Here is a 14293-nt window from a genome sequence, read left to right as displayed (position 1 = left end):
TTGTAATAAAGTTGTTTTTTTTTTTGTGAGCCTGTACTTGTATTTTTTTAAAGTCAGCAATTTCACTCTTTTACTTTGCTACATATCAAGTTGAAATTGTTGAAGTAAAAACAGATCAAAAGCCAGATGATGAGGTTATGATTAATTATGTCTGAGCTGAAGAAATGAAGAGTCAAACCAGCAGCTGCAGCAGAGAACAAGCTGCTTGTGACTCCGTAGCGATGTTCAAAATAGTTAATTAAAAAAGATTCGTTCACCGAATCGTTCAGTGCTTGACTGAAGCTTTGACTGCGTCGTCCTACTCACTAAACTGAAGCACAGCTGGACAGTGTACATTCCTCATGATCCCTAAAAGTGCTGTCGCTATGACGAATGCGCAAAACTCTGATTAGAGATCTTGATATTTTAAAAGTTTCCTCACAACTAATGAATGAGAGCGTGGTAAACTCTTGCAAGAGTTAACTACGCAACAAAAAGCCATCCGTCAACAGCCGGAAAACATATGAAGAAGAACTCAGATGAGCTTTTATGGCCCCCGACATGTACGTACAGTATCCCTAGTGCTAGCAATTTAGGGGTTTTGTCCAGTACCATGGGCCAGCAGAGAGGACTGTGGTTTGCGGCGGTGACTCTGGACGTACGCTGAGCCCTTCTTGAGAATCTCCCCTGCTACAGTGCCAAACACGGGCACACAGCAGATCGCCTTAGGTAGCGCCTAGCAGGTGACTCAGAACTGTGTAGCATTCAAAACTCCAGCAACCCTTTACGTTAACAGATTAACTTTATTACAGACATGTTCCGGCCTTTATCAGCTTGATTGTCAGTCTAATAAAGTGTTGCTGGAGTTCTGACCTTGAACTTTTTCCTTTCTCCATGCACCTTGGAAGCAAGTGACGTTGTGCCAGAAAACTCTGCTTAGACTTGGTGTGGACCAGGGGATCCTACTGTTTAATTAAAACAAAGCTGTATGTGATTCTATAGTAGGATACAGTCATTATTTTAATTTGGGAAGTAGCAATGACTGGCGTCTGGGGATGGATGGCTAGGGGCAGAGAACACAGTTCTCACCTGGGCTGGGTCTCACTGTGCAATAAAATTAAGAACAGCGTCATATGGCCATGGTTAAGGTCACCATAGATAAAATTTAAAAAAAAAAATGTATCTACAGTATCTTAATTAATCACTGATTTAATGCACTGCCCGGTGACCACAGGAAGTGACAAATCAATAACCTGCCAAGCTGTTAGCAATGTTAGCGATGCTAAAACAGTGGATCCCTCAGCTATGACGGACTTCCATGTTCACTTCAACAGTTAGTGAGGTGTGCACCACCTCTCTGCTGTCTTTGATAATCCCTGTTGTGACTGCAGAGGACTGTTGTATTAGACTACATATAAGGCCAGAACAGTGACAGTGAAGTTTGGCATTAAAAACAATACCTGTACTGAAAAAGGAAGAATAGCATTGATAAACTGGTATTGGCACTGAAAAAAAGGTTCCACTGAAAAATGAAACACCGGCATTAAAAAGAATTCAATCTTACAATCTTATTATCTTATTTAATTTCAATGTTTTTTGTGTGATGTGTTTTTCAGATTTGTTCTTCATGTCCATTTTTTTTACGCTGTCACTATTTTTCAGTGAGGGGGTCGCTTGAGCGAGGAGCAAGGAGCGCTTGATTTATTCACAATCATAATGTTCACCTGGAACTCCTGAACCTTGTGTAAGTCTGTTTCACACATTCACAATAATTAAGTTTCCTGAATTGATTAAATGAGGTATAAGAACAAAGAAATATAGCATAATGCTGCGAAAAATTATGTAGGCTAAACACTGTATAAAGCTAAAACATGATTTTAAGCATGAATACATGATTATGTAGAAATAGGGTGCTACATGATACTGTATATCCTGAGAAACTACTTAGATTACATTTACATCCAGTATGCCTCCATAGCAGCAGTGCTCTGCATCCTCACAGCAGTGTAGAGGGATCTGGGTTTTCTTCTGCAGGTTTTCTGATGATGACAACGACAACAACAACAAAACTGTTAAAAAAAACATTCCAGATGAGGGCAATTAATGTGATTTTATAAAAAAATATTATTAAAAAAATACCTGGAAGTTCGACATCTGGACTTGCGGTAAACCACCACCACCACCACCACCAGCACCAACACCAGGGATATGAGAACAGCTTCAATAATCAAGTGATGGTGAGTCTCTGTCAAGAGAACAGAAGGGTCAATAGTTCATTCAAATAATGGTAAATGGAGTGCACTTACAGTATATAGCGCTTTTCTACTAGCACTTAACCCTCATTCATCCATTCACATACTCATGGCGGCGGAGCAGCCATGCAAAGCGTCAGCCTGCCCATCGTGACCAACTTGGGGTTCAATGACTTGCCCAAGGACATTTAATGATGTGTTGGGAATGTGAGGTGTGAAGTCAGAGGTTATTCTCCTTTTTTTTTTCATTATCATTATTATTATCGAATTAATTCATCACAGTTAGTAGTAGTCTAATAAACAAGTAGGCTACACCAACACCATTTAACAGTCTTCCTTACCTGATACATTATGACAGATAAACACTGTATTTGGTTCTGGCCTGTACAGTGTTCAGTAGTGTCTTTATAGGAGATACTGACTACAAACAGAACAGGTTTTGTTTTTTCACTTGGAGTTGTCAGTGTTTACAGCCCTGAATAGTGTCTACAGGTCTCAGGCTGAAGGCCTCCACCTCCACCGCTCAGAGGGTGGAGGGTGAGGCATAACTACCTCCAGCTAAACAAACAGCTACAAACAGCGTCTTTGTTTTGGTATGTGAACGTCCTTCTAGCAAGAGATAAGTTGTCATTATTTATGAAAGGGAAATGCTTTGAGGGCATTTGTTGTTATAGCTGTTGAACACTGACTAAGTCAGCAGGAAGCGGTGAGGTATGATGTAATCTTACAGTCACAATGTCACATGCTTAGACGGCAAAAAAAAAAGAAAAAGATTTCATTCATGCACTCCTGCGCGGATCATAATAAATAACCATTCACCAACTCCTCTAGCGTGAAACTCATAATTTATCCATACCATACAGAGGCAGGCCGGGCCAAGTGGGTCGACTGCAGTTGGCTGTAAACAGAGGATATTCTTACTTAAGAGCACTGCGTCAATGAAAAACAGTGTGTAAAATAAATCACTCCGGACACACGGAGCAAAGTTTGATATATACTCACTCGTGCAGATCACCGCATATGACATCTTCTAATGAGAGGGAACAGAGGAGTGATGTTAGATGATCAAAGTTATGTGAAGCTCAACAGAATAATGTTTTCAAACGACTATCATTAGCTCCTAATTTCAGTAGTTCTGCTTAGATAATTATCATTACTGACGTTTCACACGTTCTTCAGTGTGTGTTTTTTGAAATGCCACAGTGTAATACCTCAGCGATGCAGTCTCGCCTGTACTTAACCTCCCCCATGCACTTGTAGGTTGTAAGGGTTGTGTCGTTCTTAGTCACCACCAGGTCATCAGTTCTGTCCAAATGATTTGCCAGCGTGTAGTCCTAAAGTCAGCATATGACAGACAATAAAATCTAAAAAGATTCATACAAACAGTGACCTTCAGGTGCAAATTATTAAAATTCTATAATGCTTTAACAGTTAATAGGCCTACATGTTTTAGATGTCAAACACAGGTGTAAGTCCAGTCATCTGTGCCTATGTCAGGGCACTGTTTGTGGAAATGTAATATATGACATATACAGTATGTCCCTATATCAAGAGTGATGTTGCCCTATATGTCACCTGTAAGGGGATTTATTATTATCACGGAGCCCCGAGGCATCTATTAATATTCCTCAGACTTATTATTATTCTTCCGCCAAATTTTGGCGCGTAACTCATCCCGCAGCTTTGAGAAAACCCCGGTAATATATACATCAAAATGTGCGTCTTGATCCCGAAAGAGGTGCTATGACTTTTGGTGTTAAAATTCCAATTTTTCCCAAAGTTATTCCCAAAATACTGGGAATAAATAATGCATTAGGAATGCATTGGAATTTTCTTTAAAAACCCACAAAATTTCACCTTTTTTCTACAAAATTTCACCTTTTTTTTGTCACCCAGCTCCCTCATACCTGCACGTAGAAATGTGATTCAAACTATAAAACAGAGGAAAACTTCTGCTCTCTCCAAACATAACATAACATGTAAACTTTTCAAACTATGAGCACTCAAAGGAGGAGTGGAAATCACTTTTTCTTCAAAGTTAGAGTGACAGCGTCAGTTGGCTAGAGTGCGTGAAGCAGTAAAAAATAACCTTTATTTTCATTTTTAACTCGAGCTCACGGCCAAACCGTAAAACGGAGACAAATAATTCTTTCTGAAAATGTAGACATAGTTGTTGGGATTCATAAAATGTAACTTTGACAGGCAGGGTCTACACAAAATTTAAACGGGGGTGCCGAGTCCGGCAGCAATACCTGTCTCACTCTCATTGACACCTAATGTAATCGTCTTTTTCTTTCAAAAGAATCTCACTCTGTCTTCGCACTGAGCTTACTCACTCATTTTAAGGAATATCTGAATAAAATAGAGACAGTAAGAAACTTCTGGCTTCAGTGTCTCTCACAGTGTTTTCGTTTTTTTTGAAAAGAAGTAACGGTTTTCTCATAATTTGCAATTGTTTGAAGCCATGTAGAAGCCAAATTCTGGGCAGATTTTCACATTGCCATGGCAACGGCAGCTCCTGACCTGACCTCTGACAGCCAAGGGCTGCGTGATGTCATCGCTACAGTGACACAGAGAAGATTTTTTACCCTAACCCTGACCCTAACCCGGCAGTAGCCCCCGTGCCACTCAAAATTTCCCTGGAATTTCAATTGTGTTTAATATCAACATGTATTAACAGGCTTTGAGATGGATATACATTATATTTACATTACATGTCAACAATATAAGCATATCTACCTTAAGCTTTCATATTTGTATGGGCAAGACTGGCATGGGCATTTTATATTCCCATATATTTCATAAATAGAAATTCAATATAAGTACAAATATTATATTTGTGTATGTACATGTTAATCCACTGACGTGCCGTACTGGCGCATCAAAAGGGAACACAGCCTTCATTAATGTTATTAGTTACACACAGAAACATCATGTGTGTTTCTCACCCTGTGATTATTTTTAGCACACAGGACACGTGAAAACACTGAATCCATTCTGGCTTGTTTAACTTACAGTGGCGTTGGACCATGAATAGCGGCACTTCATTTGGTTAAACTTGAGAGAGAGGGAGATTGTGTAAATTGTCCGTCCAGCATCCTGAGTGACATTGCAGTGACTGTCCTCTGCAGCAGAGAGCCGTAGAAAGGCACCTGAGGGGGAAAACAACAAGTACATTATGAGCACTTAACAAAATAATTTGCACTGCACATTTCGTGTTCTTGACACTGATGGTTAGAGGCAGTATAACTTGTAAAGAGTATGGAAACTACTAATCCCAGCGCTCTCCCCTACACACACCCACACACACACTTTCATCACCGTGGAAACGCTTCCCTCTTGCAGCTGTTAACAGAATCATAACATGTGGCCACGCTGTGCAGCCCGATCCCAAGAAATCACATGTCTACAATGAAAATTTAAATACTCACAAATTAATTTAATGATTCGCAGAACGACTCCTTCATTGCCTCTATCATTATTATTTCTTCATCACTACTAACTTTTTTTCTTTCACTTACATGCGATCCACAGATTAAAGAGAAAAGGCATCTTCTCCTGTGCAACTTGATCGAAAGATACACCGCTGCAAACTCTTCTTCACAGATTCCCCCTCGTTAAGGAGCCTAAAGTGACAGCTGTGCTCTCCCGTGTGTCTGGCTGGCGGGGAAGTTGTTTCCAGTCTCAGCGGAATGAATGAGAGACCGTCATTCCCTCACTTACCGCAAAGTCTGCTTGCATTGTCCGTAAGTCACGGGATAAGGCGAGGGTAGTATATGTGGTGCTGGGCGGGAAGAGGAGTGGGGGCAGTCGGAGCGTGGGCGGCTTGTTGCCGTGAGACGACTCCATCTCAGCAACAATTTGGACTTCACCTCCACCTACTGGATTTTTGAAGTATTTTCTATTACAGTTTCTGCAACACAGTGTCAGCATTTAATATTATTATTGAACTGGTGCACCAGGAACCCACATCATAGACTACTGGCAGTAAATGACAGTGATTTGTTGATATCCAGTAGCCTGTCTTTGGGACTGCACCAATTTATTTCTTTGATAACTGTTGATATTTTATTGTGTGTATTAAGTTAAGTTGATATGTTGAACTTGTCAGCAAACATTTACTGACTTACACATCAAGCAGTTACAGAAAAACATTATCATTCATTTACAGTCATGTTTCTGCAGCATCCTGGTGAATGTAAGTACAGATTCAATCTCTTTTACCTCTGGTCTGTATTTATTCCCGATCGAAATATCCAACTCTTTAGTTGATAAATTTTTCACTATGTTCAACAGCTGCACTTTAATTGCGTCTGTCTGCTGTGTTAGGTGCTAAGAAAGTAATGTACAGTAAGTTTTCAGAGCCGAAATCAACTCTGAGAGAAGTGAGAGTGAAGTTCAAGTCAGGGCAGCTGAACAATGAGCTAAGCCTCACTATAAAGCTCCGTAAACCCAAATTAAGCTGATAATTCTCTGTAGCTTCATCACCACAAGCGATCCTTTTCACATTCTCACTCGTCATTTGATACCGTTATTAGAAAATATCAGTTACAGCCACTTTAAGTTTAAAAAAATGTTTTTATTAATTCTTGTTTTGACAGCTGTGTGTTTCAGAGCCTTGCACTGACATTAAAGGTGCCCTGTGTAGTTTTCAACCACTAGTGGCTATATGGAGTAATTTCTTAAAGAGTGGGTCCCCATTTTGTCTTGAGACGCAAACGAGGACACAAGCACGGGCGTCCGCTGGTGATAAGTCGTTTTCACCTTTTGCAAATGTTTTACAAGGATCAAATACAAACAACAGGTTTATAATATACACATGTATATATATTTTAGTTACAAAAAACATAGGGTACCTTTTAAGAGCCTCAAAAATACCTCTATAATAAAAAAACACATACATTGCTATGGGACATACTGTACTCCGAACCATCTGTGTGCATTACTTTAACCATGTTCTGCTGATAAAGAATTACACCACAAAACTACAAGCTGTGACGACATAGTTGTAAAAACTCCGCTACCACAAAAACGGTGTCGCTGCAGCTACTGCTATTCTCCATTCTTGCTGCTGTGTTTGATTTATGAACTCCGTCGCTCACACACTGATGCAGTCACTCTTGTGGCAGAGCAGAGGCTCCGGGCCGCCCGGCGAGCGGATGTTACAGGCGGTGGCTTTGAGCGGGTCGATGTAGGACCACTCCCTCTCCTTCACCATCTCAATGGACAGCTCTATCTGCTTCTTCACTGGCTTGGAGGACGGACATCTCTGAGGCCTGCAGGAGGCAGGAGAGGTGTCGGAGTTGGACTGGAGCGCCTCTGCCTCCGGGTCGGAGTTTGGATCACTTTGGCCCTCCGTGGCCTCCCTCTCCAGTGTGCAGATGCTGAAAAACTGGGGCTGACGGTTTGTGGTCTTGGAGTCTGCTCTGTGCTTGGTGCCGTACACCGAGCTGGGCATGGGCCTCGCCTTGAAGGCCTGTCGCTCCTCTTTCTGACCAAGGTTCCCCAGCTCTGCCACAATCTTCGCCTCCCTCTTCCTCCTCTCTCTCTCCAGGAAATGAAAAGGCTGCGACGAGGCCGCAGCAGAAGCCTTGTTGCTTTTGGAGTCACGGTTACAGTTATTGCTGCTGCTTCTGCGTTGGTTGGGCCGCTGACCGGGGCGGCGGCTGATGATTTCATAGAGAGGCAGGTGTATGTGCGCCGGTGCAGGTGATGCTTTGAACTTTTTCTGGCATTCTCTGAGCTCCTCCAGCTCCCGTCTCAGCAGCGTGTTCTCCAGCTCGATCTCCGAGCGCGTCCGCACCTTGTGCCGCTTCCTGTCCTCCTCTCTCAGCATCATCTGGAAGGGTTTGGGCACAGTGACTTTAGCGTTGGACTGAACCCTGCCCCCAGTGTGATGGGACAATCTTCCCTGTGGTTTCGGACACAAGGCCTTGGGCTGGAATCGAAACTGCTTCTGGGTCATCATGTCCTCTGGGCTCAGCAGGACGTCTCTGGGAGAAAATAGAGAAGAAAGAAATGTAAAAGCTTCAGGAAAACTCCCACTCCTCTCCTCGTCCGGGCTTCCAGATTTAAGAACTCGTCTACTATACTTCACCCACCTCCCAAAGGTTCGGACCTGGCCCCGGGTCCTTCTTCGATTCTCCAGCTCCAGTTCCCCCATGCTGTCCTCTCCACAGAGCTCTGATTGGTCAGAACCACTTGATGTCTCATGGAAGTCCAACTCCTCCTGAGAATTGATCCTCTGGAGTTTCCTGGCAGGGCAGCTACTGCAGGTTCAGAGATTAGAGTGACCTTTAAAACTTTAAAACTCAGTTCCTGAGAGAGTTAGAACCAGAACAGTGGAGCTAAAGTCAGGCCGGCTGAAGAATGAGCTAAGACTCACTGTAAAGCTCTGTAAACCCAAAATGAGCTGCAGGCTCAGCTGATAATTCTCTGTAGATTCATCACTCTTGTCACATTTTCCCACTTGTCATTTGATACGTAGCTACTATAAGATATCAGTTAACCGCTTCCACCCAGTTTGGTTGTGTTGTATTTTCTGTGTCTGTGAGTTGATGACTAAATGGAGCCTCCAGCACAGAGCACATGCACATAACTCCCACCATGCAACCTCATTCCTTTGAACTCCCTCAGGCCAGGTTGTAACAGCTATTAGAAGTGTAAAGGTTTTTCTTGTTTGCTCAGCGTATGACTCACCCTCAAAAATCCCTCGGCTTGTGATGAAAACACCAGACAAGTCTGAATAACACAGTATCAGAAGAATCAGTAGGAGAAGTGGGTTAAGTTAACATCACTCTGTCTGGGTAATCTATCCATGGTTTTGAATTAGGCTACAGTTAGCTAAAAGATAAATAATCCAGCACAAGATAGAGTCTATTACCCCCCTGTGAAGAAATACTGAAGCCTTCCTCCTTCATATTGATGCTGTATTGACTGTGTACCTGCCATGAATCAGATCAAACTGTTAAACCAAAAGCTCAGTAAATGTGATTCTGGTGAGTTTCCTGAATGTCTGTGTTAAAAGTGAAAAACATTTGAAATTATTAGATTTTATTATTAGAATTATTTTTTAGATTGCTGTTGTCTATTAATATTACAGCATTTCAGTTACTGTATTTCAATGTGAAGCAGGTTCTTAGGGAGTGTTGTCTTAAAACAGGTTTATTCCTTCACTTACAGCAGTGATTCATTTTGTCTCTGTGATTCGGCTTTTTACAATGTTATCGAGCTTATGTGTAATAATTCCTATATTTTCTGTACTGTAGGTATTTGTATACATGCACCTTTTGTGTAAAGCACTAGTACACACGTGTTTTATAAACAAACCTACACCTGTCGCACATTAAAATATGGTTCATGAAATCCTGTTCAAACAATGGCAATGTGTAACCTTCCTGTTGAAAAGGTTGTATTTAGTTTTAGATCTCTAAAGCTTGAAATACATGAGATGTTTAAAAGCAGTTTTACCTGCTTCTGCTTACTCATGGATCACAGGACAAAACTAACCTGACTGAAAGTCTGGCCTCTCTGCTCCTCCCTCGTGCCAGGTCTCCATCCTCCTCCTCCTCCTCCTCTGCGTGCCACTCCCTGCCCTGACTGATGTACATCCTCTCCAGCTCGGCCATGTTCCTCAGGTGAGCGTTCTTCAGCTCCTCCAGCCTCCTGTAGTACTCCTGGTTGGAGAAGTAAACGTGCTGCTCCCTCTGCAGACCGTAGATTTCCAGGGACACGGAGCTGCGAACGCCTCTGCCGCCTTTTCCCTCCTCGCTGCACTCTGAGTCCAGATCATAGTCCTGAAACGTTACAAGTTATAATTTGTTACATTATGGCGTAAGGTGGATGCATTTACTATAGTAGCAATAACATAATAAACCAATTTGACTTTTAATTATCTCGGGAAAAATGGTAAAAATGCCTCATAATGTTTAATATAATTTACTGTGGTAAACGTTTTATAGCCATTGTCAGATTTCAAAAAACAAAAAGTGACAATCAAATAATCTCATCTGTATTTTGACTTTTCTCGAATGAGGTTTTATTTAAGAGTTGACCAAGAATGTGAGAGATATTTAATCATTTATATTTGTCATTTATCATCTACATTTATCTATGACGCTACTTCTGAAATTTGTCAGTATCCTTATGCTTTAGTCTTGCAACGTAGATGCATGCAATGCAATGCAACGTCAGATAGTTGCATTTCAAAAGATCTTTATCAGGGCTGAAGTTGGGGGATTTCCATCTTCTATTTCAGTGTGTGTAAAAAGGCGATGTCCTTTAATCAGTGTCAGTATCTGTATTTGTGAGTGTGTAGATGAGTGATGTGGTGAGTGGTAAATATAGTTAGTTTTTCTTTCAACCATTTACCAGGTAAGAATAAAAGGTACAGCAACTTGTTAAAGTTTACTTCCAACTACAATATACTGTAGTTTATATTCAATTCTGCTGCTCTGAATGAAAATAATAAGCTGTAAATAACATACAGGATTCATTTAAGATTTTTGAAGTCTCACTTGCTTGTATTAGTTCTAATCAAAAGAGATCACACGTATTAAATTGAAATATGTACAAATCTTATTAGAGTCTCGTAAATCTCTTCCATGCTGAATTACAGGCTTTCCATATTTTGCATTTAGTTATAAATGCAGCTTGAACTGAGGGAGTCTTGCATCTTCTTAAGCCTCACCTCACTGGTACAGTCTTCATCTCTGACAAAGTAATGGTCTCTTTCTCCTCCATACAGAGCCATTAATTCCTTGTTTTCCAGGGAGCGTGATCGGTACATCGCTGTCATCTTCTTCACTTCACTTCACCAGAAGCCGAGCGGAGCTGCTGTGTGTTCTCTGACTCCTCGGTCTGCAGTCTGAGCTGCTAAACAAGCAAGATGAAGTGAGTGCAGGACACCAGTTAAGATTAACACACACACACACACACACACACACACACACACACACACACTGAGAGCCTTATCCTCTTATCATCAGCAGGAGTTGTGATTTTACAGTCGTCAGTGGTGCTGTCGACCAGATGGTCCATATGGCCCAGTGGCTTTTCACTTGAAGACAAGACTCAAAGTGAGATGGATGTCAATGTGAATGCTCCCAATCTGATTTACAGATTAACTTTCTTAAATACAGAATCCTGCACCTGTTGCAGTTGGCGAAAGACGTGCAGCGGGAAGAGTCAGGAAGTGAAAATACTGCACACGAGTGAAACCTATTGGCAGTTTGGTCACGTTAATATTAACTGTTGCCTTACATTAAATATCTGGCACAAGTGAACTCTCAGGCATCAGCATATTAGAGCTAGATATGTTGCTTTGAATCACATTTTTTTAAATACATTTTTATTTTATTTTATGAATATTGTCATAAATATAAATATCATCATTTATATATTTAGTTTTGGTGAAAAATTACCAGTACATCACATACCAGTACAATCACAGTACATAGAGCAAAACATAGATGTCAAAGACTCTAATGCGGGGATAAAAAAACAGCACAACAAGTACAGACAGAAATGTTGAGGGAAAACGAGGGGATGTAGGAGAAAACAATAAAATGCTTTTGTTAAGTGGCTGTTATATGGAGCTTGGAGAAGTCACATATTGAGTCATATGTCTGTTTTTGCACACTAGATTCTTCAGAGCTGTTTCCTGCTGTTCAGCTCTTTCACCGCACAGGCTTTGGTTGAAGAGTAACTCAGGTTGAAGGTTGAACTAGCAGAAACTCTGAGCTCAGACATTTCAGCGTGCTGGTCACCGCTTCACTGTCCACTTGCACTGCTGACCTCCCTGGTCCAGTGGCACATATGGAAAGCTCCCAGACTCTTGCTCCTGAATGCTCTCAGGCTGAGATCAAGGTGAAGCGAAGCCTGGCCTCAGTTCAGCAGCGAGATTTTGGGGGATTTGAGAGATAAAGCTGGAGAGGGAGGGGGACACCTACCTACTACCTAGAGCCCATCGTGTTAATCCGTTTACTCAGGTTTCTCAGCGCTGCCGTTACAAGTCTTCACCTCATGCTACAACACCTTCCCCCATCTGTCTCCTGTCTCCTTCTATTCCATCTCCCATCCAACCACCTAATGGACTGAGACAGCAGGAGACAGAGGAGAGATAAGAAGAGGAGACAGGATTAAATTTCAGTGAAATAAGATCAAAATGTCATAATTGAATGAATTTTTCTAATACCTATTTAAAATCAAGAAATATCTACTTGTCACCCTTCATGAGAGGTTATTGCCTCACTGTGTATATGAACTGTTAGCAGCTTAACCAAAAAGTGATCTTTAATCTTCCCTTGTCATTGTTTCACATGTCAAACCAGAGATAAAAGGACACACACACACACAGAAAAACAAATTGTCCACCTAGCCGCCAGCAATAACAGCAATAGTCCCCCTGCAGCCTGGAACAACAGGGCATTTTATGTGTTGGAGACCCGTGAGAAGTTGTTGCTGGATAACTGATTAAAGTCTGTGTGTATTTATATTTTACATTAACACCTTTCAGTGTTTTGTTTTTCACCTGAGCTGCATATGTCAGGACAAACCAGTAGCACACTTTTCAACGTGTGTACACATGATTGACAACAGGTTTAAATGATTCTTATTCTTATTGCATTTAAATGATGAACCATGTCTCAAAAACCAGATTCTGTCATTGAACACTGAAGATTATGATCAGTTAGTCATGAAAATAAGAAAGATTGACCGTCATGAACTATCTACTCAGTACAAACTGTGTATGTTGTGTTCGCGTTAGTCCACCAGGGGGTGCCACTGTCCTATCCCTGCACCGACAGCTGTCTCCATCTGTGGTGAGCGATTAGGTTTCTGTCCATCAGCTCTGAGGAGGCAACCTGGCAGAAAAACACCAGCACAGAGTCATCCAACATGTTTGTCCACCCACTCCCGTCTCACCGGACTCACTGAACAGCTACACTTTCCTCTAAGTCTTATTCAACCGGACAAGCTCGCCAAGATCTTATCCACAGGCGGAAACTCGTACTGCCACAAGTCTTTTGTAACTGATCAACATGGCAGGTTATGTCACAGTGATACAGATTTAGGACGAGAGTACAAGTGATAACTTTCTCTATCTGAAAACTATCTTGATAAAGATGTGGAAATCTTGTCACAGAATTATCTAGATGAATGTCATTTAAAAAAAAAAAAAAAAGTTCCCAATGAACAAACTGCTGTGTCACCTACAGAGAAAGAACACAAAAGCAAGAAAATGTAATTATGCAATCCCACTGTTTACAATCTCGACTCACTTCTGTGTTGAAATTGTCCTGTTTTAACTTCCATAATAAAATCTGATTAAATATCAGTCACGTAGCCTGAGATGATCATATTCAACATACAGTAGAATATGAATATAAACACACTGCTGCCTCCACATTAGTATCACAGACACACACACATATATATATTTGATGGGGGGAAATAATTGTTGTTCCTCAGACCAGACTAATACAGGTTTTTTTTTTTTTCTTCTTGTTCCACATCTGGAAACATTGCATCACTGCTAAAACCCCGGATAAGAGACCCAGCGGCACAGCTGCATTAGCCAGAGCCAGAGTCATGCATATACAGAGTTAAGTCAACCAGGAGGAACAAGAAGTCAGCTCAGGACAGCGACTGAATGTCATGTAGCACACTGACACACAAACGTAAAATACAGGCTACTTATGTGCACTTGACCAACAATAATTTAGTCTTTATAATAGTAGTATATTCGCTATATATTTAAATGGGAGGTGACCATGACTCAGGGCTGGACAGGGGGTCAGGAAGGCTGGGTTACCAACCAGGCGAAGCAGGAAACTGCCCAGTCAGAGCTGATTCTACTGTTCCTGTTTACAGAATTTTTTGATTGATGGAAAATTGATTAGAAATTTACACCACAGACAAACAATATCAACAATGACGAATCCCATCGACTCTCCATCATGTGGGCTGGGTCGTGAAGAGCAACCCGGACTCAAAATCTACTTTCAAGACCTTCATTGTTTTAGTTCACATTGTTGTAAAATTGTGTTTTATCAAATTAT

The sequence above is a fragment of the Seriola dumerili genome, unplaced genomic scaffold (genome assembly GCF_002260705.1).
Source record: "Seriola dumerili isolate Sdu_G_001 unplaced genomic scaffold, Sdu_1.0 BDQW01000187.1, whole genome shotgun sequence".
Classification (NCBI taxonomy): Eukaryota; Metazoa; Chordata; class Actinopteri; order Carangiformes; family Carangidae; genus Seriola; species Seriola dumerili.
Note: the sequence above shows the minus strand (reverse complement) of the source record.